Source organism: Salmo salar, chromosome ssa09 (assembly GCF_905237065.1).
Source record: "Salmo salar chromosome ssa09, Ssal_v3.1, whole genome shotgun sequence".
NCBI lineage: Eukaryota > Metazoa > Chordata > Actinopteri > Salmoniformes > Salmonidae > Salmo > Salmo salar.
The window spans coordinates 74,329,154-74,353,005 of record NC_059450.1 but is presented as its reverse complement, the minus strand read 5'-3'; the positions used below and the strand labels follow the sequence as shown (position 1 = coordinate 74,353,005).

Below are 23,852 nucleotides of genomic sequence, written 5' to 3'. Positions count from 1 at the left end.
TTGCCATAGGGCTGAGAGAAACATTTGCAGTTTTACAGCTAATTTCATGCAATTCTACACATCTTGCCATAGGGTGGAGGCAAATGTTTGCCGTTTTTAATATGATAACTGTTGATCAATGGGCCTCACCCTGGTCGGTAATTTGACCATGCTTACCACAAGTTTAGATAGCACACAACCAAATTTAAGTTGAGACCCCGACTGAGTTCCAAAAAAAATGTTTTTGGGTGAAATTGGTTCGAGGGCCTCTCTACTCTCTACACCCTACTCTCTCTCTTTCTCTCCCCGTCCCCTCTCTTTCTCTCTGCCTCTCTCTCTGCCCCCTCCCTCTCTCTCTGCTCCCCCTCTCTCTCTCTGCCCCCCCTCTCTCTCTCTCTGCCCCCCCTCTCTCTCTCTCTGTCTGCCCCCTCCCTCTCTCTCTGCCCCCCTCTCTCTCTCTCTGCCCCCTCCCTCTCTCTCTGCCCCCTCCCTCTCTCTCTGCCCCCCTATCTCTCCCCGCCCCCCCTCTCTCCCCCCCCTCTCAGTCTCTCTCAGGGGTCTGACTGTAGTGATTTGTTCTGTCATACCTGTAATCAGTACTTCAGCTCTCTGCACTACAAGAAAGAACACCTTCTGGGCAAACAACATCTGCAGGCCCTCACAGGTGTGTGTGTGTGTGTGTGTGTGTGTGTGTGTGTGTGTGTGTGTGTTGTGTGTTGCATATCAGATTACATTCTATTTGCAAGCCTTTATCATATTTGGAAACTGATGCAATAGCAGTATTTCACCATTAGATGGGTGTATAGGACTCAAGTCAGTCAGGTTCTCTTTTCAAAGTGCTGTTCAGCATAGTAACTCCAATGAACAGAAACACAAATACATTCAAAGCCATATTCTATGCTGTAGGATTTTTGGAGAGTATGGTTTTGACATTGTGTGTGTTTCTGCTCAGAGGAGTTTGAGAAGGACACAGGCAGCCAACAGCAGGCTCCAGAGATGGAGAGAGGCCCTGTGGAGGAGGAAGAGGAGGAGGATGATGAAGAGGAGGCAGAGTTGGCTCGTACGTTGGGTCTGTCCTCGCTGGACTTCAGTGTGCTGCAGGAGCTGCTGCTCAGACATATGAAGCGTAAGAGCTACTGACTAGCACTGACCACATTTACAACCTTGTTACAGACTGTTTCTAAAAACCACACTGAAACACTTTATTTCTAAACCCCTTCTCTCTCTCACCCCTCTGTCTGTCTGTCTGTCTGTCTGTCTGTCTGTCTGTCTGTCTGTCTGTCTGTCTGTCTGTCTGTCTGTCTGTCTGTCTGTCTGTCTGTCTGTCTGTCTGTCTGTCTGTCTGTCTGTCTGTCTGTCTGTCTGTCTGTCTGTCTGTCTGTCTGTCTGTCTGTCTGTAGGAGCGCAAAAAGTGTGGAGTCTGAGATGCAGGTTCTCAGGGCCTCCAGGGAGAGCCTGGACTGTCAGCTCCACACCCTCACCATGCAACCACTGCTGTTCCACACAGACAGAGGTGGCAGAGAAAAAGAGAGGGAATGAGAGGGAAGTGAGAGATAGAGGGAAATAAAAAGAGAGAGACAGAAAGAGTGGGAGAGAGAGCGAGAGAGGAAAGAGGGCAGCAGTTCTATAAATGAAACCTGATTAGTAGATTACTGCATCCAGTTGGAGGGGATGTGGGTGTTTACTGCTCGGGCACTTTCCATTCACACTCTGTGACACAAACACACACACACTTTCTGTCTAGTACCTTTGCTCTTGTGTTTCTGAATGCACACAAAAACCCACCCACACACTCACACACACACGTTTGGTATTACTGTGCTTTGTGGGGACCTACACATTGTTTCCATTCAAAATAAGATTTTCCTTAACCCTTAACCCTTAAACCTAACATTAACCCTAACCCTAACTCATAACCCTAAACCTAACCCTAAAATAGCCTTTGTCCTCTTGGGGACTTGGGAAATGTCCCCAGGTGGGAGAATGTTCCTTGTTTTACTATCCTTGTGGGGATTTCCAGTACCCACAAGGATAGTAATATAAGTCCACACACACACACACACACACACACACACACACACACACACACACACACACACACACACACACACACACACACACACACACGGATTGGGTAATAAACTCAAGCCGGAGGTTTGGAATAATTTGCTTGTTATGAGGCCAATCCCTTTCATTGTGCTAATCTCCATCAGGGTGTTAGGTCTTCACCCAGCCAGGCCAGGGAGGGTTACAGATGGAGAACAGCAGGGCTGGAGCTAGCATCAGTTACTTAGTGGTTCATGGTAGAGATCACAGTGGTGTTTTGTTCCAGACAATAGACTCTCTGACCCTCCTATCAGCCCTAACATCCTTTCCTTGTCCCTGTCAGGTGGTGACTGGTTTAAAACAATAGGACAGGGTCCAGCCTCATGTTAGGTATTCACTGTATTGATGTCACCTATTATACAGTTCATTCAGATCAGGGATCAGGAAGGAATGGCGATTAAGAAAAAGATAGATGTAGACTATGGTAACAGAAATATGATCTGTATTCAATAGAAAGAGTTACAGTATTTACAGAACTGACGCTGCCCTGTCTCTAGGTAACAGGCTTCTGCAGAAACAGGCTCTGCCCATCGCTGCCCTGACGAATTGATGAGCAGAGCCGCACAGGAAGAAGGGAACCTCGGGTAACCATAGCAACCAGCCAGGGGTCGTGTGAGAACGGTCAGTGACTGAGTAGATTAACATCTGAATGTGTCAGCAACATAATGAATGTGGCCCTAGTATTCACTACTTTGTAGGGAAGGGAGCAGTTTTTTAGAATGGAACCAAGCCTGAGTACCACAGCAGCCATATTGACAGGAGTGGTAACTTGTGACTGAGATGCTGCTGTGATAATGATGATGGATAGGATTTACATGGTGTTTTTCCAAGAGCTCAAAGAGCTTTACATTGTAACAGGAAACCCAGCTCAGCCTGTGTGCTCATGTGCAATGTAGCTCCCTGCTATATCGCAGGCGGGGTGGGCAAACTTCCTTCTCCAAATTGATCCTCTTCTATTCTTAGGCTCTGGGAGAAGAGGTGGATGATGAAGATGAGGATAAAGGATGCAGCCCGGGAGAAAGAATGGAGGCACTTCAAACAAGGACCGCAAGGGGCGGACCGCAAGGGGCGGACCGCAAGGGGCTGACCGCAAGGGGCTAGTCACCTACAGCTGGCAGCTGTACACGTCTGTTTTTGTTCTGTTTGTGGATTTGAGTGTTCCTTTGGTTTTGGGGTGGTTTTATTTGTTTTGAGCGATAAGTCAGTTCTCACAGCTTTAAGTCTTTTGTAAACTGTTGCAATGCTAATGCACACATACACTACCTATGTTTGTTGCTAGTGAGTATGTGCGCAGTAGAATGTTGCTTAGTTAGCAGCTTTGGTATAGGACACTGCATTACAACACCGGGGCAGTGTGTATGTATAGTCTATGTAGCAGCATGTACAGGCTTTGTTAAATGTTTTCTTAACATTGTAATGAACACACTAGAATGTTTACTTTCCAACCACTGAAACAAATATACCCATTCCATTTCCTATCCTGAGCCCACGTGTTGTTCCCTGCACTGGCCACACAGTAGCTTTTTATCTTGATTCTGATCTAGATATTCTAGCTCTGTGTTTTTGTTCTCATACACTGTTAACTTCACAGACGGCGATCTGTTTACATTCCGTTAGGTCTTTGAATGGACAGGGACATTCCGTTAGGTCTTTGAATGGACAGGGACATTCCGTTAGGTCTTTCAATGGACAGGGACATTCCGTTAGGTCTTTCAATGGACAGGGACATTCCGTTAGGTCTTTGAATGGACAGGGACATTCCGTTAGGTCTTTCAATGGACAGGGACATTCCGTTAGGTCTTTCAATGGACAGGGACATTCCGTTAGGTCTTTCAATGGACAGGGACATTCCGTTAGGTCTTTCAATGGACAGGGACATTCCGTTAGGTCTTTGAATGGACAGGGACACTCCGTTAGGTCTTTGAATGGACAGGGACAAATCAATAAATGCTACACCAAGCTCTTTCTCCACCAACATGTACTCTGTGCAGTCTGTGGTCTGCTCTGTTTGTGCTTTTGGCTGTTGTTTTGGGTAACTATGTGGGACACCAGAATCAAACCCATCTACTCTACCTATTAGAGTGTAAGTCATGCCTACGAAGCCTAGTCACTTACAGTTGAAGTGGGAAGTTTACATACACCTTAGCCAAATACATTTAAAGTCAATTTTTCACAATTCCTGACATTTAATCCTAGTAAAAATTCCATGTCTTAGGTCAGTTAGGATCACCACTTTATTTAAGAATGTGAAATGTCAGAATAAAAGTAGAGAGAATTATTTCTTTCAGTTTTTATTTCTTTCATCACATTCCCAGTGGGTCAGAAGTTTACATACACTCAAATTAGTATTTGGTAGCATTGCCTTTAAATGGTTTAATTTGGGTCAAACGTTTCAGATAGCCTTCCACAAGATTCCCACAATAAGTTGGGTGAATTTTGGCACATTCCTCTTGACAGAGCTGGTGTAACTGAGTCAGGTTTGTAGGCCTCCTTGCTCGCACACGCTTTTTCACTTCTGCCAACACATTTTCTATGGGATTGAGGTGAGTGCTTTGTGATGGCCACTCCAATACCTTGACTTTGTTGTCCAACTTTGGAAGTATGCTTGGGGTCGTTGTCCATTTGGAAGACCCATTTGTGACCAAGCTTTAACTTCCTGACTGATGTCTTGAGATGTTACTTCAATATATCCAAATAAGGCATACAAACCTGACTCAGTTACACCAGCTCTGTCAAGAGGAATGTGCCAAAATTCACCCAACTTATTGTGGGAATCTTGTGGAAGGCTACTCGAAACGTTTGACCCAAATTAAACAATTTAAAGGCAATGCTACCAAATACTAATTGAGTGTATGTAAACTTCTGACCCACTGGGAATGTGATACAGTGAATTATAAGTGAAATAATCTGTCTGTAAACAATTGTTGGGAAAATGAACCGACTTGCCAAAACTATAGTTTGTTAACAAGAAATTTGTGGAGTGGTTGAAAAACGAGTTTTATTGACTCCACCCTAAGTGTATGTAAACTTCCGACTTCAACTGTACATATGAAGCATTACATCAATACTGGCAGGCTGCGACAGGATGGGACTTGGATCAACATTTGGAAAGGAGGGGATATTTCAGAGCCTGTACTGTACTGTGAACATTGACTTGGGGGAGAGATAGGGGTCCAGGAGATGATGTGTGTATGGGGGGAAGGGAGATGGAGAGATATGGGTCCAGGAGATGATGTGTGTGTGGGGGGGGAGGGAGATGGAGAGATAGGGGTCCAGGAGATGATGTGTGTGTGGGGGAAGGGAGATGGAGAGATAGGGGTCCAGGAGATGATGTGTGTATGGGGGGAAGGGAGATGGAGAGATAGGGGTCCAGGAGATGATGTGTGTATGGGGGGAAGGGAGATGGAGAGAGGGGTCCAAGAGATGATGTGTGTGTGGGGGGAAGGGAGATGGAGAGATAGGGGTCCAGGAGATGGTGTGTGTATGGGGGGAAGGGAGATGGAGAGAGGGGTCCAGGAGATGGTGTGTGTATGGGGGGAAGGGAGATGGAGAGATAGGGGTCCAGGAGATGATGTGTGTATGGGGGGAAGGGAGATGGAGAGATAGGGGTCCAGGAGATGATGTGTGTATGGGGGGAAGGGAGATGGAGAGATAGGGGTCCAGAAGATGATGTGTGTATGGGGGTGAAGGGAGATAGAGAGAGGGGTCCAAGAGATGATGTGTGTGTGGGGGGAAGGGAGATGGAGAGATAGGGGTCCAGGAGATGGTGTGTGTATGGGGGGAAGGGAGATGGAGAGAGGGGTCCAGGAGATGGTGTGTGTATGGGGGGAAGGGAGATGGAGAGATAGGGGTCCAGGAGATGATGTGTGTATGGGGGGAAGGGAGATGGAGAGATAGGGGTCCAGGAGATTATGTGTGTGTGGGGGGGAGGGAGATGGAGAGATAGGGGTCCAGGAGATGATGTGTGTATGGGGGGAAGGGAGATGGAGAGATAGGGGTCCAGGAGATGATGTGCGTATGGGGGGAAGGGAGATGGAGAGATAGGGGTCCAGGAGATGATGTGCGTGTGGGGGGAAGGGAGATGGAGAGATAGGGGTCCAGGAGATGATGTGCGTGTGGGGGGAAGGGAGATGGAGAGATAGGGGTCCAGGAGATGATGTGTGTGTGGGGGGAAGGGAGATGGAGAGATAGGGGTCCAGGAGATGATGTGTGTATGGGGGGAAGGGAGATGGAGAGATAGGGGTCCAGGAGATGATGTGTGTGTGGGGGGAAGGGAGATGGAGAGATAGGGGTCCAGGAGATGATGTGTGTGTGGGGGGAAGGGAGATGGAGAGATAGGGGTCCAGGAGATGATGTGTGTATGGGGGAAGGGAGATGGAGAGATAGGGGTCCAGGAGATGATGTGTGTGTGGGGGGAAGGGAGATGGAGAGATAGGGGTCCAGGAGATGATGTGTGTGGGGGGAAGGGAGATCCAGAGATAGGGGTCCAGGAGATGATGTGTGTATGGGGGGAAGGGAGATGGAGAGATAGGGGTCCAGGAGATGATGTGTGTGGGGGGGAAGGGAGATGGAGAGATAGGGGTCCAGGAGATGATGTGTGTGTGGGGGGGAAGGGAGATGGAGAGATAGGGGTCCAGGAGATGATGTGTGTGTGGGGGGAAGGGAGATGGAGAGATAGGGGTCCAGGAGATGATGATGTGTGTGGGGGGAGGGAGATGGAGAGATAGGGGTCCAGGAGATGATGATGTGTGGGGGGGGAGGGAGATGGAGAGATAGGGGTCCAGGAGATGATGTGTGTGTGGGGGGGGAGATGGAGAGATAGGGGTCCAGGAGATGATGTGTGTGTGGGGGGAAGGGAGATGGAGAGATAGGGGTCCAGGAGATGATGTGTGTGTGGGGGAAGGGAGATGGAGAGATAGGGGTCCAGGAGATGATGTGTGTGTGGGGGGAAGGGAGATGGAGAGATAGGGGTCCAGGAGATGGTGTGTGTATGGGGGGGAAGGGAGATGGAGAGATAGGGGTCCAGGAGATGATGTGCGTATGGGGGGAAGGGAGATGGAGAGATAGGGGTCCAGGAGATGATGTGTGTGGGGGGAAGGGAGATGGAGAGATAGGGGTCCAGGAGATGATGTGTGTGTGGGGGAAGGGAGATGGAGAGATAGGGGTCCAGGAGATGATGTGTGTGTGGGGGGAAGGGAGATGGAGAGATAGGGGTCCAGGAGATGATGATGTGTGTGGGGGGGAGGGAGATGGAGAGATAGGGGTCCAGGAGATGATGATGTGTGTGGGGGGAGGGAGATGGAGAGATAGGGGTCCAGGAGATGATGTGTGTGTGTGGGGGGGAGATGGAGAGATAGGGGTCCAGGAGATGATGTGTGTGTGGGGGAAGGGAGATGGAGAGATAGGGGTCCAGGAGATGATGTGTGTGTGGGGGGAAGGGAGATGGAGAGATAGGGGTCCAGGAGATGATGTGTGTGTGGGGGGAAGGGAGATGGAGAGATAGGGGTCCAGGAGATGGTGTGTGTATGGGGGGAAGGGAGATGGAGAGATAGGGGTCCAGGAGATGATGTGCGTATGGGGGGAAGGGAGATGGAGAGATAGGGGTCCAGGAGATGATGTGCGTGTGGGGGGAAGGGAGATGGAGAGATAGGGGTCCAGGAGATGATGTGCGTGTGGGGGGAAGGGAGATGGAGAGATAGGGGTCCAGGAGATGATGTGTGTGTGGGGGAAGGGAGATGGAGAGATAGGGGTCCAGGAGATGATGTGTGTATGGGGGGAAGGGAGATGGAGAGATAGGGGTCCAGGAGATGATGTGTGTGTGGGGGAAGGGAGATGGAGAGATAGGGGTCCAGGAGATGATGTGTGTGTGGGGGGGAAGGGAGATGGAGAGATAGGGGTCCAGGAGATGATGTGTGTATGGGGGAAGGGAAATGGAGAGATAGGGGTCCAGGAGATGATGTGTGTATGGGGGGAAGGGAGATGGAGAGATAGGGGTCCAGGAGATGATGTGTGTGGGGGGGGAAGGGAGATGGAGAGATAGGGGTCCAGGAGATGATGTGTGTGTGGGGGAAGGGAGATGGAGAGATAGGGGTCCAGGAGATGATGTGTGTGTGGGGGGAAGGGAGATGGAGAGATAGGGGTCCAGGAGATGATGTGTGTGTGGGGGAAGGGAGATGGAGAGATAGGGGTCCAGGAGATGATGTGTGTATGGGGGAAGGGAGATGGAGAGATAGGGGTCCAGGAGATGATGTGTGTGTGGGGGGGAAGGGAGATGGAGAGTGGATGAGAGGTGGGAAGGTATCAGTAGCTTCACTTGATTATCTAAATCTCCATGTAACTCAATCCCTCTCAGGTCCCATCTGAGCACTTCGAACGGTCTCTAAAGAAGCTGGTTTATAATTAGTTTAAAGCGTTAATGCTCATGAATATGTTAAGCTGATAACGTCACACATTCATGAATATGTTGAAATCTTAAGCTGGTTATGTAAAGTGAATTAAGACAGAGGCTCGTTTCTACACTCAGCTCCTTTTAGCACAGCCATAGAAATAGAACCGACAGTGTGTAGATCAGCAGCGTTTCAACACTCAGCTCCTCTTAGCACAGCCATAGAAATAGAACCGACAGTGTGTAGATCAGCAGCGTTTCAACACTCAGCTCCTCTTAGCACAGCCATAGAAATAGAACCGACAGTCTCGATCAGCAGCGGGGTTTCTACACGCTCATCCCATTCCACAACACACAAAGATGAAAAGGGTTAGGGTTAGGGTTGAAATTATACAAAGGCACACCTTCATTACCAGTCAATCTCTCTCTGCCCACACCGCATTCAAACGTCACACTACATCTGATGCCCGACTGCACAGTTTGATGACGTGTCACGCAACCATTTGTTGATGCACTTCAACGCCTTGAACTCGACCTGTGGAAGGGCGTGCTCCCCAGGCGTTTCTGATGCATGCCAGATCTTACAACGCCTGGATAGGTATTTTACGTATCGGCTAACCACATCATATGTTACAGCAATCTTTCAGTCGATTAGACAGTCGATGATGTGGCACACAACCATTGGTTGGATGCATGCAACGTCTGAGCAGGGGAACGCGACCTTAGATTGCTGTCCTCAGCATGAGGCCTAGTCTACCAACCCCACCCAACCTCCTTTGGCCCAGCAGCGATGGGCTACATATGCTGCCACTAAACCGTGCAGCAATGTGTGTGTGTGTGTGTGTGTGTGTGTGTGGGTGCCACTCAGACAGGCCACAGCAGTAGGCAGAGAGACCGGCAGCTGGGCGTGTGTAATTCATCCATCCAGATCCAGGGAATCTGTGTCAGTCACACCACTGTGGGACTTCAGGCAGACTCTCTCATTTACTCTCACTGTTAGGTATACAGGGCATCTGGAAAGTATTCAGACCCCTTGACTTTTTCCACATTTTGTTACGTCACAGCCTTATTCTCATCGATCTAAACACAACACCCCATAATGACAAAGCAAAAACAGATTTTTAGATTTTTTTTGCAAATGTATTAAAAATAAAATGGTGAAATATCACATTTACATAAGTATTCAGACCCTTAACTCAGTACTTTGTTGAAGCACCTTTGTCAGCGATTACAGCCAAGAGTCTTCTGGGATATGACTCTACAAGCTTGGCACAATTGTATTTGGGGAGTTTCTCCCATTCTTCTCTGCAGATCCTCTCAAGCTCTGTCAGACTTGGATGGTGAGTGTCGCTGCACAGTTATTTTCAGGTCTCTCCAGAGATGTTCGATCGCGTTCATGTCTGGGCTCTGGCTGGGCCACTCAAGGACATTCAGAGACTTGTCCCGAAGTCACTCCTGCATTGTCTTGGCTGTGTGTTTAGGGTCACTCTCCTGTTGGAAGGTGAACCTTCGCCCCAGTCTGAGGTCCTGAGCGCTCTGGAGCAGGTTTTCATCAAGGATCTCTCTGTACTTTGCTCCGTTCATCTTTCCCTTGATCCCAATTAGTCTCCCAGTCCCTGCCGCTTACGAACATCACCACAGCATGATGCTGCCACCACCATGCTTCACAGTAGGGATGGTGCCACGTTTCCTCCAGGCGTGACGCTTGGCATTCAGGCCAAAGAGTTCAATCTTGGTTTCATCAGACCAGAGAATCTTGTTTTTCATGGACTGAGAGTCCTTTAGATGCCTTTTGGCAAACTTCAAATGGGCTGTCATGTGCCTTTTACTGAGGAGTGGCTTCTGTCTGGCCACTCCACCATAAAGGCCTAATTGGTGGAGTGCTGCAGAGATGGCTGTCCTTCTGGGAGGTTCTCCCATCTCCACAGAGGAACTCTGGAGCTCTGTCAGAGTGACCATCGGATTCTTGGTCACCAACCACCAACTCAAATTGCTCAGTTTAGCTTGGTGGCCTGCTCTAGGAAGAGTATTGGTGGTTCCAAACTTCTTCCATTTAAGAATGAAGGAGGCCACTGGGGACCATCAATGCTGGTGAATTTTTTTGGTTGGTACCCTTCCCCAGATCTGTGCCTCGACACAATCCTGTCTCGGAGCTCTGCGTACAATTCCTTCAATCTCATGGCTTTGTTTTTGCTCTGACATGCACTGTCAACTGTGGGACCGTATATAAACAGGCGTGTGACTTTCCAAATCATGTAAAATCAATTGCATTTACCACAGGTGGACTCCAATCAAGTTGTTGAAATATCTCAAGGATGATCAATGGAACAGGATGCACCTGAGCTCAATTGCCCAGGGACTGCGGTTGAAAATTAGCCGGCTGGCTAAAACCGGCACTTTTACTGAAACGTTGATTAATGTGCACTGTCCCTGTAAAAATAAAATAAACTCAAACTCAATGTCGATTCTCATAGCAAAGGGTCTGAATACCTATGTAAATAAGGTATTTTTTAAAAATGTTTTAATGCATTTGCCCAAAAAATGTAAAAAACAATTTTTGCTTTGTCATTATGGGGTATTGTGTGTAGATTGATGAGGGGAAAAAATGATTTAATCCATTTTAGAATAAGGCTGTAACATAACAAAATGTGGAAAAGTAAATGGGTCTGAATACTTTCCGAATGCACTGTACATACTTATACTGCTGGATGATGTTCACGTACGCAAACGCTCCTCCTATTCAAACATTCCCATAGTCAGTCCAAGTGTGCTGTGGGAGTTGGTTTTTACAGTGAGTATGCAGCTGCATTGATTGTCCTGAACTCCTGCTGGACAGGATGAGCAGGCAGTCACCAGATATAAGAGCAAAGGGAAGCAAATGGAACAGGCTAGGGCCCAAAGCTCTAAAGGTTTTTTGTCACATTCAGTCCACTTCAAAGGGCCACAGGTTAATTTGGTATCATCCATATTCAATGGCCTATTATTAGGATATAGGACTGCTGTATTATGCATTATTATGCCTAGTTTAAAGGGGAGGCTTCATGCGCTGACCATCAGGGCTGGGTAGGTTACTTTCTAAATGTAATCTGTTACAGTTACTAGTTACCTGTACAAAATTGTAATCAGTAACGTAACTTTTGGATTACCCAAACTCAGTAACGTAATCTGACTACATTCCGTTACTTTTAGATTACTTTCCCCTTGAGAGGCCTTAGAAGAAGACACAAATTATTGTTAACAATTGAAAGACATCTATTGCAGGATAAATCAAAGTTTACATAGCTGGCCATATATGGATGTTACATTTTACTTTATGGGTTGGTTATGTAGGCTACTACATATAATAATACGATTAAATGATATCTTTACATTAAAAACCTAAGTCTATCAGAATTCCAGTCATTCCAATAAATGTTATACCCCTTGATCTTCAAGAATAGGACTTGAAAATAAAGATTAGCTGAATTGTTTTACCTGAACATGATCCCAAAACTAAGGATTTATTAGTCATCCCTAATCTGTTTATGATTTTGTTTTCATGGAGGACTGATTGTGCTCATTGATTCGAGTTGAAAAATAAATTCTGTGCACATGGAATGGCATGCTTTGAGGCCTACTGAAAAGTGCTATATACATGTGAAAAATAAATGCCATATCCTGCATTTGCTATAGGCCTATTGTTTTCCTATTTGTTGGTGACACTTTCATATCTTGATAATATGCAGCTGTTTAAAGGGCAAATCCACAGATAACAAAATGGTTGCTGAGGGATGGGCCTGGAGAAATGTAGCCACTCTCAGATGAATGGTGTGGTGGTTCATTTCTTTACTATAAATGAGGAGAGACAAACTTATCACACAAGTCAGAGTTATACTTAAACTAAATCTTTAATAGTGAGAGCTTTGCAATAGCGATGGCTGGTTGACGAATCACCGTCTCTGATGATCCGTTGAGAGCGCCAGCACAAAGGCTACTGAGATCTTTTATAGCAAAGATCCAACCCCCTAGTCTACATAACAAACCACAGATGTTTGGAACGAGTCACAAGGTGAGACTTTTTAAATGACAAAGGAGTATCCCGTCGCCAGATAGCATTCGCTATAAATTATTAAGCCCCTAAGACGAGGTTCCGATCTCGTTCCTGGTACTCATAAAACAAAGACACCAACTGACCAATGGCATAAATCAATTGTCAACTCCAGATACTCCCATCTCAAGTAAAACCCCTTCTTGACCACACTCCTGGACAAGCTCACTGAGGGGAGTGAGCCTCTAGGTTATACACTATCCCAGGATAAGTGCAACATCAGAGATGACATACAATGGTTCCAGACACTACCACACACATCCTCCAATGCCAAAGGAGGGAGTGACTGTCGCACAGACATTGTGGAGACAAGTCTCTGATTTGTGGTCAGACTCACTCAGGTGGAACAAATTTAAATGTGCGCCTTTTTTCAATGCTGATTTTAATGTCATTGAGAAAACAGAGAAGTGTCAAATAATTTTTTACATAAACATCCTTCTGAATTTAAAAGTAATCCTCCAATTATTTCAAAAGTATCTGTAATCCGATTACAATATTTTAGCTGGTAACATAACGGATGAGTTACCGTTTTTGTAATCCCTTACATGTAACGGATTACATAGCTCAATGGTCAACCCTGCTGACATTGAGTTATAACGGCTCTGATGATGCATGCTGCTCCCGTACAATGCACGCACGCTCTTCCCGCCATGCGGTGTCATTCCTGAACATGCAGTCAGCTGTCGCGTGACTTTTGCCTTACCTGCGTGGTCCATGATTTTCCCACATCCATGTAGCGTTGGGTTTTCTCTCTCGTTTTATATGCCGCGTTCACGTAATAGTTGGAACTAGGAAACTCAGAAATGTAGGACTAGTAGCTATACAAGTACTGTGTTCAACGAATCAGCAAGGGGGCTCGCAGGTAGCCTAGTAGTTAGAGCGCTCGAATCCCGAGATGACAAGGTAAAAATATGTCGTTCTGCCCCTGAACAAGGCAGTTAACCCACTGTCCAGGGGCCAAATATGCCTCTCCGACATAAGGAATCACGTTAGCTCTATTCACGGCATTTCTATCTGCAACGTTCGAAAACGTTTGTCAACTGAACGTGGCCTTGGGACGCTGGATGAAACGTTTTGAGAGAAAGCCGACGTCATGTGTAGGCGTGGCGTGTGCCAGCGTGCCGGGTGTGCCTAGAGAAACCCACAGCAGAACAGTAAATCCAGTCTGGCCACCACGTTAACGTTTTAGTGGAATTTAGCCTACATTTTGCTCAACGTTACCCTCTGCTACTAGTTAAAAAGGGATTAATTAATAGCAGGCTATTTGAGAGGATAAGTTTGTCATTTACCTGCCCGACGGAAAAGCTGCACAGCATCTCTCAAATCGGGGTGAGGTGTGCGCTCTCTCTCTCGGACGGATGCCGAGGCACCGCTGCCGTAGTGGATGAGAACCAGTCAACCAGAAACGTTTGACATCTCTGTCGGAGCCCCAAACAGACAAGGCTACCTCCCACTTGATGACAGACAACATTTAAGTAAGTGTATATGTTGGTCAGTTGGTCAGTCCCATAGCTCTGCTGGCTAATAAATGTATGTTACCTGTGCAAACTCTGACAGGAAGGCAGACTGGATTCTACAGAGAGCGACGTCCTCTGATATCGGGGTAGTGCTGGCATCACCTCGCTGTATGGATACATTCGTTTACATTGTATCTTCTTTACAGAGTCCGTGTAAATCACTGTCTAGACTGCGGATGTTGCAACACGGCCATAATAGTATAATATACTGATCTTCAACTTTTTAGAGACAGGCGTATAGGTCAGGAATATGGATGCTGTGGTCTGCAGTCGGTGGCGGTTAATAGCTGGTGACATGTCCATCTCCAGATGTTGAAATAATATGTTGTGATTTATGGGTCTGGACTGTAGCCAACAACGGCTTGTTAACGTTGTGTATTACAATGGCTAGTAGCCTATATGACATTGGTGCATGGCATATGATAGCTAGGCAAAATAGACCTGATCATTAGTTAGGCTTTAACATGCTCGTTAAGTTGCTCATGGATCACCAGCCACAGTCGGTTAGCTACGGGATGGAAATGACACGAGCACCGGTGGGGCGTGAGACTCTGGTTTATTACATGTGCGTATTTGCACGTCACGGGCTGTGCTCTTCATCATGGCACCCACCCATGGCCAATGGCGGAACATTGTACTGAATGACAGCCTACTACTGACTGATGTGGACACCGGCCTGATGGTGGGTTGGCACAGAGCTCCACACAGCCGAGGGTGTGGTTGGACACACATCCCAGCCAACCCCCCCCCAATCTCCCACGCAGTCGGGGTGATTTGACAGCTCATTAAAGAGTTGGCCGAAAGAAAAGCACTTCTCTGTCGGGTCCCTTAGAGTAGCCTGCACCCCTCCACCACGCTGTCGAACAAGCTTAGTATCTGTCGAGTGAGACTAGTCTACACTACACTACTGTATATTGCATAAAGCAGCTGGACGCACAGCCATTACAGTAACGGTGCGTCGGTAAAATCACCGGCGAAGCCAAGCCAGAAAAAATGCCATATTACAACATATGTGGTGTGATAATTGCGTTGTTTGCTCTATAACCTATTCATATACCTTGCGACCGTGATATATGCCTAAAGGCTAAAGCCGAGTCAATATGAAGACACAGTGGCAGAATAAATTCAACCACACCTTTGTTTCATCACGAAACGGGAGAGCAACCTGTCTGGTGAAGTCCACAACGCATATTACATGTAACAAACAGTTACATGACCTGCAGCATGGTAAAGAAAGTTCATGTTTCCGACATTTTCAGACCACTAAATAACTATTGATTTAGAACCATGGAGAATTACTGCAAGTCACGAAGAAAACAGGAGCTGCCTCCACTATTCCAGCCTCACCTCTACTTAGTCTAATACAGTGACAACTAAAAGATACCAAAAACTATTTAGTTCAATCAACGTAAACTAAATATAATGTGGCTTCCATGGTTCTGATTTGTGTGTTTGTATGTGTTCATGCAAGAGGAAAATACATATCGACTCACTCTACTTCAAATCCAATTTTATTGGTCACATACACATGGTTAGCAGATGTTAATGCGAGTGTAGCGAAATGCTCGTGCTTCTAGTTCCGACCATGCAGTAATATCTAACAAGTAATCTAACAATTTCATAACAACTACCTTATACACACAAATATACTTGTAGGGAAACGCCAATGCTCTCCTCCTCTCGTTCATGGTTATGAAACGTCTATGACTGTCATACAGTACACACTTTTATTTTTGTTGTCCTACTGTAGGCTGCTAAAATGCTTGCTTGTTAGCCTAACTTCCTTTCATGGGCAAATTTTGCTAGTTTACATTAGCCTTCTATATCTAGCTACATATTGAACGTGCGTCCTCTGAGCCCAGGGCCACAATGTATTTTATGGTTGGATCAGAATCGGCGATATAATCATTGGCCTGTACGAAGAATTAAGTAAAAACATAAATCCAAATCCCTATCTCCATCCATGGCTCATTTAGGAAAGGGACCATTTTAGCTAGCTAGCCACCGGAGTACAACAACACAACGAGATGCAACAATTCAAGTTGTTTCTATCGATGACGTATTTCTCTGTGATAGGAGTGAAGCCAAATCCAAACGGGTAAAATAAAATCTAACTGGTTTCTCTTGATACTTTTTTTCACAGTTGAGCTCGCTCAGTTTAGCTCAATGCCGATTGACTATTATTTTATAGGCCAAATGCTCGCTGGCTTCCGGTTGGATTCAATGCTACGAGCAGCAACAATGTCATACTCTTTATAACCAGATAGCATCAGATATATGGCCTACACATACTTAGACAGAGGGGCGGTGTTTCGCTCGCTCGCATGCTTTCTCCGGTGAGATACATTCAGCCTCCTGCAAATTGAAGGGAAATTATGAAAACCCAGAGACGAAAGATACATTATTTTATGTTTTATTTTTTCTTGGAAGCCTGGCTTCCCTTGGCATCCATGAGTTCACGCCACGGATGATTTCTCCAAGTGGACACACTACATATGTGGCGTGCTTACATCATTATTGATGGCGGATCGCAGGTGCTTCAGGTGTGTGTGTGCACATGGGGATTAACCCAAATTTACCATCAGGTTTACTTTTTCCTAATTGGATTCTAGTACGGAAACATCGACCTAGAATAGGGGAACATCTTTAGGGCAACATCTGCCTGCCCTAGAGTGTTTGTTCTTTCCTCCTGCCCTAACTCACCCCTTCTCCTCTAACCCTCAAGCTCCTGACTATAGTCCCCCTTCCCTGTTATCCCTGCCCTTCTAATACATTTAGTATTGTCCTGCTCCGCCTTCCCTCCCCGTTTCACATGGAGAAGTACTCTCTCCTTGTTTTCAATGCTGGGTCTGTATCCCAGTTCCTCACCTCACCTCTGACCTCCTAGCCCTCTCTCCTTAGCCTTGAGAAGGGTTAGAGGTAAGAGAGACCCTCCTAGGAGTAGTCTTCTAAAAGCAGTGATGGGTTTCACACCCACAGACAGTCAGGCAGCAGTATGGAGTGGACATTTAGCCCAGTGCATTCAGACTGTGAGGGGGGGGAGAGAGAGAGAGAGCGCGAGAGAGAGCGAGAGGGGGAGGCTTAATGAGATTACTGGATGCCCTATCATCTGTGTGTGAGGGGATGAGGAGGGGCGGCTACTGCTGACACACACACAGCCAGACTCAGACAGCCAGCCAGACAGCCAGCCAGACAGCCAGACAGACAGACAGACACACAGACACACAGACAGTCACATGATGGTCCTACCAATGAGCACCCAACCGCTGCCTATTAACAGCCACACCTCTGCAGTACGATCGCACCCTCTCCTATTTAAGTCCCATCCATTGGTGCATCACATTCAGCATAGTAGTCCTTTAAATAGACTGCATGATTAGTGTTGAGCCCTGCGCCCCCTCCCTTCACCAAACACTGCAGCGCCCATCATGACTTGGACTGTTGTGAATACAGAGTTGTTTGTATACATGGTTGCTGTGTATGAATGACTAGACAGTAGCTATGTGTTTGTATTGGTCCAGTCATTGTGTGTGAATTGGGCTGTTAGTGTGGTTGTATGTGTACGGGATCATTTTATGAGAGTATTGTGTGGTTTTGACAGTATTATGGTTGTTTGTTGTTTTGAGTGAGTAGCATTGCAATTATAGTGTAGTTGTGTTTCGGTGTGGTGTGTGTGTGAATAGGTTGCTGTTATGTTTTTTTGCCACGTTACCCTGCTCTGCCTGCTGCCCCATAGGTCTATAGTTACCCAACCTCCCAGCCACTTAACCATAGCCAGCGGTGTTGGTGTAAAGTACTTAAGTAGTACTTTAAAGTATTTATACTTAAGTATTTTTTCAGGGTACCTGTACTTTACTATTTATATTTTTGACTACTTTTACTTCACTACATTCCGAAAGAAAATCATGTACTTTTTACTCCATACATTTTCCCTGACACCCAAAAGTATTAGTGACAATTTGAATGCTTTGCAGGACAGTAAAAAGTAGTGTTGGAGTGTTCCCCTGGCTGTCAAAAGAAGTATAAGGAATTTGAAGTATAGCGTTTACTTTTACTTTGTACTTTTACTCAAGTATGACAATTGAGTACTTTTTCTACCACTCTACTTAAGTACATTTGACTGAAGTAGTATTTTACTGGCTTACTTTCACTTTAACTTGAGTCATTTTATATTAAGGTATCTTTACTTTTACTCAAGTATGCCTATCGTTACCCAACCTCCCAGCCGCTGAACCGTAGGCCTATCGTTACCCAACCTCACAGCCGCTGAACCGTAGGCCTATCGTTACCCAACCTCCCAGCCGCTGAACCGTAGGCCTATCGTTACCCAACCTCCCAGCCACTGAACCGTAGGCCTATCGTTACCCAACCTCCCAGCCACTGAACCGTAGGCCTATCGTTACCCAACCACCCAGCCACTGAACCGTAGGCCTATCGTTACCCAACCTCCCAGCCGCTGAACCGTAGGCCTATCGTTACCCAACCTCCCAGCAACTGAACCGTAGGGCCTATCGTTACCCAACCTCCCAGCAACTGAACCGTAGGCCTATCGTTACCCAACCTCCCAGCCGCTGAACCGTAGGCCTATCGTTACCCAACCTCCCAGCCGCTGAACCGTAGTGCCTATCGTTACCCAACCTCCCAGCCACTGAACCGTAGGCCTATCGTTACCAAACCTCCCAGCCACTGAACCGTAGGCCTATCGTTACCCAACCTCCCAGCCACTGAACCGTAGCCCTATCGTTACCCAACCTCCCAGCCGCTGAACCGTAGGCCTATTGTTACCCAACCTCCCAGCCGCTGAACCGTAGGCCTATCGTTACCCAACCGCCCAGCCACTGAACCGTAAGCCTATCGTTACCCAACCTCCCAGCCGCTGAACCGTAGGCCTATCGTTACCCAACCTCCCAGCCGCTGAACCGTAGGCCTATCGTTACCCAACCTCCCAGCCGCTGAACCGTAGGCCTATCGTTACCCAACCTCCCAACCTCCCAGCCGCTGAACCGTAGGCCTATCGTTACCCAACCTCCCAGCAACTGAACCGTAGGCCTATCGTTACCCAACCTCCCAGCCGCTGAACCGTAGGCCTATCGTTACCCAACCTCCCAGCCGCTGAACCGTAGTGCCTATCGTTACCCAACCTCCCAGCCACTGAACCGTAGGCCTATCGTTACCCAACCTCCCAGCAACTGAACCGTAGGCCTATCGTTACCCAACCACCCAGCCGCTGAACCGTAGGCCTATCGTTACCCAACCTCCCAGCCGCTGAACCGTAGTGCCTATCGTTACCCAACCTCCCAGCCACTGAACCGTAGGCCTATCGTTACCAAACCTCCCAGCCACTGAACCGTAGGCCTATCGTTACCCAACCTCCCAGCCACTGAACCGTAGCCCTATCGTTACCCAACCTCCCAGCCGCTGAACCGTAGGCCTATTGTTACCCAACCTCCCAGCCGCTGAACCGTAGGCCTATCGTTACCCAACCTCCCAGCCACTGAACCGTAAGCCTATCGTTACCCAACCTCCCAGCCGCTGAACCGTAGGCCTATCGTTACCCAACCTCCCAGCCGCTGAACCGTAGGCCTATCGTTACCCAACCTCCCAGCCGCTGAACCGTAGGCCTATCGTTACCCAACCTCCCAACCTCCCAGCCGCTGAACCGTAGGCCTATCGTTACCCAACCTCTCAGCCACTGAACCGTAGACCTATCGTTACCCAACCTCCCAGCCACTGAATCGTAGGCCTATCGTTACCCAACCATCCAGCCACTGAACCGTAGGCCTATCGTTACCCAACCTCCCAGCCGCTGAACCGTAGGCCTATCGTTACCCAACCACCCAGCCGCTGAACCGTAGGCCTATCGTTACCCAACCTCCCAGCCGCTGAACCGTAGGCCTATCGTTACCCAACCTCCCAGCCGCTGAACCGTAGGCCTATCGTTACCCAGCCGCTGAACCGTAGGCCTATCGTTACCCAACCTCCCAGCCGCTGAACCGTAGGCCTATCGTTACCCAACCTCCCAGCCGCTGAACCGTAGGCCTATCGTTACCCAACCTCCCAGCCGCTGAACCGTAGGCCTATCGTTACCCAACCTCCCAGCCGCTGAACCGTAGGCCTATCGTTACCCAACCTCCCAGCCGCTGAACCGTAGGCCTATCGTTACCCAACCACCCAGCAACTGAACCGTAGGCCTATCGTTACCCAACCTCCCAGCAACTGAACCGTAGGCCTATCGTTACCCAACCTCCCAGCCGCTGAACCGTAGGCCTATCGTTACCCAACCTCCCAGCCACTGAACCGTAGACCTATCGTTACCCAACCTCCCAGCCGCTGAACCGTAGGCCTATCGTTACCCAACCTCCCAGCCACTGAACCGTAGCCCTATCGTTACCCAACCTCCCAGCCACTGAATAGGACCTTTGGAGTGCTACTGTCAGTTGTTCAATAAGTCAGTCATCAGTCACTGACTGACTGAATGACTGATGACTGACTGACTGACTGACTGAATCAGTCAGTCATCAGTCAGCCAGAACCTGGCCCGGGGCCTGGAGTCTGGCCGGACCTGTTCTGTAAATCCACAGTCTGCTCGTTCTCTCTTTCTCTCTGCTGCAGTTTTTGTCACAGCACAACCTGCTGAGACCACAGACTAGTGTACGTGTAAGAATCCTGTTGGGAAGTAATGTACAGTATGTGTTGAGTGTGCATCCATCCTTCCTTCCTTCCTTCCTTCCCTCCTCCCCTTTCCCCTTTCCCCTCCCTCCCTCCCTCTTATAGGTTCATTCCCAGCCCAGACAGTGTGGAGTGTAGTATTTGTGTATAAGGATATGTGTGTTTGTTATGTGTACTTATTGGGTTGTCTCTCTCTCTGTCTCACTTTAGTCACTTTGGCTAAGTTAATGTTTAACCCATCTTTGTCTGTGCATGTCTGTGGGCTCTGTTCTGCAGACTGGCCATCTGTGTTTGGTCATGAGCTCTCAGCTCCGGGCCAGTCTAAAGGCATCTGCCTTCACTGCTGCCCTGCTATTGCACTGAACTTATCAGATTATAGCTGCTATTGTCATTTCTGTAGTGTGGAAATACCACCTTTACTACAATGTAGTACAGAGTACACTATGTCAATTATGCTACCACAATAAAGGCCCACTCAGTACAGTGTAGTGTGAACCACAGTATAGGCCTCAGGGATGGAAGGCTCCGGAAGGAAGGTGTGTTGTAAATAATACCACCTTGTCTGGCGTAGGTTCTGGTTGGTCGTTTGGCTCAGCCGGTCCTGCTCGGGTTCTGGGTTCTCCTGTGTGGTGAGTATCAGTACTGAGGCATAGCTTCAGTTGTTGGTGAGACTGAGGCAGTGTCTGGGACTCGCATCTGAACTTCTGATGGTAGTGTTTTGGGTATTTGTTCTGTCAGTTCCTAGTGTTTTGGGAATGTGTTCTGTCAGTTCCTAGTGTTTTGGGAATGTGTTCTGTCAGTTCCTAGTGTTTTGGGAATGTGTTCTGTCAGTTCCTAGTGTTTTGGGAATGTGTTCTGTCAGTTCCTAGTGTTTTGGGTATTTGTTCTGTCAGTTCCTAGTGTTTTGGGAATGTGTTCTGTCAGTTCCTAGTGTTTTGGGAATGTGTTCTGTCAGTTCCTAGTGTTTTGGGAATGTGTTCTGTCAGTTCCTAGTGTTTTGGGAATGTGTTCTGTCAGTTCCTAGTGTTTTGGGAATGTGTTCTGTCAGTTCCTAGTGTTTTGGGTATTTGTTCTGTCAGTTCCTAGTGTTTTGGGAATGTGTTCTGTCAGTTCCTAGTGTTTTGGGAATTTGTTCTGTCAGTTCCTAGTGTTTTGGGAATGTGTTCTGTCAGTTCCTAGTGTTTTGGGAATGTGTTCTGTCAGTTCCTAGTGTTTTGGGAATGTGTTCTGTCAGTTCCTAGTGTTTTGGGAATGTGTTCTGTCAGTTCCTAGTGTTTTGGGAATGTGTTCTGTCAGTTCCTAGTGTTTTGGGAATGTGTTCTGTCAGTTCCTAGTGTTTTGGGTATTTGTTCTGTCAGTTCCTAGTGTTTTGGGAATGTGTTCTGTCAGTTCCTAGTGTTTTGGGAATGTGTTCTGTCAGTTCCTAGTGTTTTGGGAATGTGTTCTGTCAGTTCCTAGTGTTTTGGGAATGTGTTCTGTCAGTTCCTAGTGTTTTGGGCATTGCTTCTGCGTGATGCTTGGCTGTTTGGAGCATTTGGGCGAGTTCAAAAGGGAAGCCTCTCGCTCTCTCCTCTCACCTCTCTCAAATAAATGGGCTTTATTGGCATGGGAAACATATTTTTACATTGCCAAAGCAAAAATTAACAGGTATTCTGCCGCTGTGTACTCTCTGTTTAGGGCCAAATAGTGCTCTCTCGCTCGGTGTTGTGAAAGTCCTCAGAAGTATTTCCTCATTAAGTCACCTTCTCCTATTCTGTTGTGTAATTAAGCCCTTTGTTGTGTTTGATAAGCAGATTGTCTCATTTAACTAGCTAGGCCTCAGAGGAGCTGTTCCGTCTTTCGCACTGGCTCCCTTTCATACGACTGACTGATTAAACATGGAACCATGATCACATGATTGCTATAAATAGAGTGTGTATACACTACAGTGGGTGTATGAATTAGTTGTGTAGACCAGTGAGAGTTATGGCCCTGTTAAATGCAGAGGATTTGATGGTAATGGTACTATATTACAGGTAGTCTCTCTCATGGATTAGGTTTTTAGAGACCTATTCAAATCGAGGTCAAATAACTCCATATGGTTGGATGATGTCTGTCTGTGTCACGTTGTATAATGATCGGAGACAGGCGCAGGAATACCAAAATCGTTTTTTTGATTATTTCTCTACCCAAAATAGCGTACGTCATGAACATGACGGGGACGAAGCCCAAAACAAACACAAACATATAAACTAGAGGTCGACCAATTATGATTTTTCAATGCCGATACCGATTATTGGAGGACCAAAAAAAGCCGATACCGATTAATCGGACGATTTTTATATATATATTTGTAATAATGACAATTACAACAATACTGAATGAACAATGAACACTTTCCTTTTAACTTTTAACATGAGTCTTCAATATTCCCAGGTAAGAAGTTTTATTATAGGACTATTTCTCTCTATACCATTTGAATTGCATATACCTTTGACTATTGGATGTTCTAATAGGTACTTTAGTATTGCCAGCCTAATCTCGGGAGTTGATAGGCTTGAAGTCATAAACAGCGCAATGCTTAAAGCATTGCGAAGAGCTGCTGGCAAACACAGTAAAGTGCTGTTTGAATGAATGCTTACGAGCCTGCTGCTGCCTACCACCGCTCAGTCAGACTGCTCTATCAAATCATAGACTTAATTATAATATAATAACACACAGAAATACAAGCCTTAGGTCATTAATACAGTCAAATCCAGAAACTATCATTTCAAAAACAAAACATTTATTCTTTCAGTGAAATACGGAACCGTTCCGTATTTTATCTAACGGGTGGCATCCCTAAGTCTAAATATTCCTGTTACATTGCACAACCTTCAATGTTATGTCATAATTACGTAAAATTCTGGCAAATTAGTTCGCAACGAGCCAGGCTGCCCAAACTGTTGCATATACCCTGACTCTGTGTGCAATGAACACAAGAGAAGTGACACAATTTCCCTAATTTAATATTGCCTGCTAACATGAATTTCTTTTAAGTAAATATGCAGGTTTAAAAATATATTACTTGTGTATTGATTTTAAGAAAGGCATTGATGTTTATGGTTAGGTACACATTGGTGCAACGATA

The 23,852-nt window shown here is 46.8% G+C and overlaps 2 protein-coding genes across 3 annotated transcripts in view; one reads left to right on the top strand and one right to left on the bottom strand.

The window, feature by feature from the left end:
• Nucleotides 1-13,278, bottom strand: part of LOC106611899 (wolframin) — a 34,129-nt gene extending 20,851 nt beyond the window's left edge. The window contains exon 1 of the mRNA XM_014212553.2: nucleotides 13,261-13,278. The gene's annotated coding sequence lies outside the window, so the exon portion shown is untranslated. The remainder of the gene's footprint in view (nucleotides 1-13,260) is intronic.
• A 24-nt stretch (nucleotides 13,279-13,302) lies between these two features.
• Nucleotides 13,303-23,852, top strand: part of LOC106611901 (janus kinase and microtubule-interacting protein 1) — a 55,661-nt gene continuing 45,111 nt past the window's right edge. For both annotated transcript variants that reach the window (XM_014212557.2, XM_014212556.2), the window contains exon 1: nucleotides 13,303-14,032. The gene's annotated coding sequence lies outside the window, so the exon portion shown is untranslated. The remainder of the gene's footprint in view (nucleotides 14,033-23,852) is intronic.